Here is a 1,853-nt window from a genome sequence, read left to right on the forward strand (position 1 = left end):
CAGAGAAAAATGCTCTGCTTCTGGCTTTCAGGATGGAGGAGGGAGCCACAGGCTGAGGGATGTAGGCAGTTTCAAGAAGCTGGAAAAGGCAAGGGAATGGAATTTTCTCCTCGAGCCTCTAGTGGGAATGCAGCCCTGCAGATACCTTGAAATGCACTTTTGACTTCTGGCTTCCAGAACTGTAAGATAATAAATCTGGGTTGTTTGATGCCACTAATTTTGTGGCAGTCTGTTACAGTACTCATAAGGAAAGAATTCAGGTCATTTAGGCCAACAGCTCCTTGCTTCAGTCTCCAAAACTACAGAATGGGATTACAAAGTGAGTCAAGCACAGATGCTTTTTCTTTTTCTTAATATATATATATATATATTTTTTTTTTGGATTGGAGGATAATTGCTTTACAATGTTGTGTTGGCTGCACCTATGCTTTTTATTTACTAACTTCTGTACTGGGTCATGAGCTGAGTCGAGGTGAGGGGATCAGGAGAATGAAAACACAATGTTGCTGCAGTCAGAATAAAGATATGGGGCTTGTTTGCAAGCCCCTTGGAGCTGCAGGAAATGGGCAACTAGAAGAAAAGCTCCTCCCCTTTTTTCTCTTTCTGGCAGTGATGGAAGGCACGGCAGGAAGGGATGGGGCAGCAGGGCCTGGCTCATCCTATGGGTTGGTGCTCAAAATTAATTGGTGGGGAATGCACCTATGGGATCCTTCACCCTTTCCTGGGCCTCCTTCTCTGTCGTATTCTTTGCAAACAGCCTGAAGAACGAACTTTCCAAACTGCAAACCTGAGTCACTTATAAGGAGCCCAATTGCCTTCACCCGCCTCCATGCCAGCCTCCTTCTGGGCAGCCCTCTGCTTCATGGCATCACGTGGTTCAACCCATCAGGGCCACCGGATTGGCTGTTACCGATCCCTGATCAACAATCGGATTGGTTGTTACTGATCTCTGCTTGGCAGGGGTGCACACGCATCTCATTTGTCCTGGAATATCTTTCTACTCGGGCTTCCCCGGTGGCTCAGATAGTAAAGAATCTACCTACAATGTGGGAGAACTGGATTCGATCCCTGGGTCAGGAAGATCCCCTCGAGAAGGGAATGGCTACCCACTCCAATATTCTTGCCTGGAGAATTCCATGGACAGAGGAGCCTAGAGAGCTACTTGGTCCACCTGACTGAACATTGCCCTCCTCATCAATGAAGGTTCAACCCTCAGCCCCACCAGAGCAACTCCTTCTGCTTGCTTGTATTCTTCACATACACTTAGCAAAGCCTCTGCCACACCACATCACCATCCTTTATCTCACTGTCTTTTCCACTAGGGCATCTTACAGGCATCCAGGGAATGATTGTTGAATGGATGAGGGAGATATCTGTGATTCCAACCTCACTCACGAATTAAAGAGCAAGGCCAATCTAGAGTCCGCATCAAGGAGTGTTTCAAAAGCAGGGAATGGGGAGAGGATGGATAAATGAAGAAATCAGTTAAGATGGGGGGTGGTAGTGGTGAAGGTCAGAGGTCAAGGAAGGGGGATTGTCAACACCAGGGCCATAGCATGGGGACAGTTTGGGGACATGCTCTAAAGCTGGCACAGAGAAGAAAGGTGAGGAGGACGGAAGGGCTGGAGCCAGGCGTGTGACTGGTCAGGGCTTGGGAAACTCTGGGGGCTGGTGACCAAGGCAGGGGAGAGGTCTGGAGCTGGTGAGAATTCCAAGGTCAGGGGCACAGGGCAGGTGAAATGGGAGGAAGGATGGGCAGGGCTCTCACGACCTAGATGAGGAGGACAGCGGCTGATACGGAGTTTAGACAAAAGAGGGCCTCAGCCGGGAATCCTTTCATATGCGTCCTCCTG

The 1,853-nt window shown here is 49.1% G+C and overlaps 1 protein-coding gene across 1 annotated transcript in view; it reads right to left on the bottom strand.

Annotated features, from left to right (window-relative positions):
* Nucleotides 1–1,853, bottom strand: part of ASIC2 (acid-sensing (proton-gated) ion channel 2) — a 1,220,326-nt gene that overhangs the window by 79,767 nt on the left and 1,138,706 nt on the right. The window lies entirely within an intron of this gene.

The sequence above is a fragment of the Bison bison genome, unplaced genomic scaffold (assembly GCF_000754665.1).
Source record: "Bison bison bison isolate TAMUID 2011002044 unplaced genomic scaffold, Bison_UMD1.0 scf7180017864472, whole genome shotgun sequence".
NCBI classification, from domain to species: Eukaryota; Metazoa; Chordata; class Mammalia; order Artiodactyla; family Bovidae; genus Bison; species Bison bison.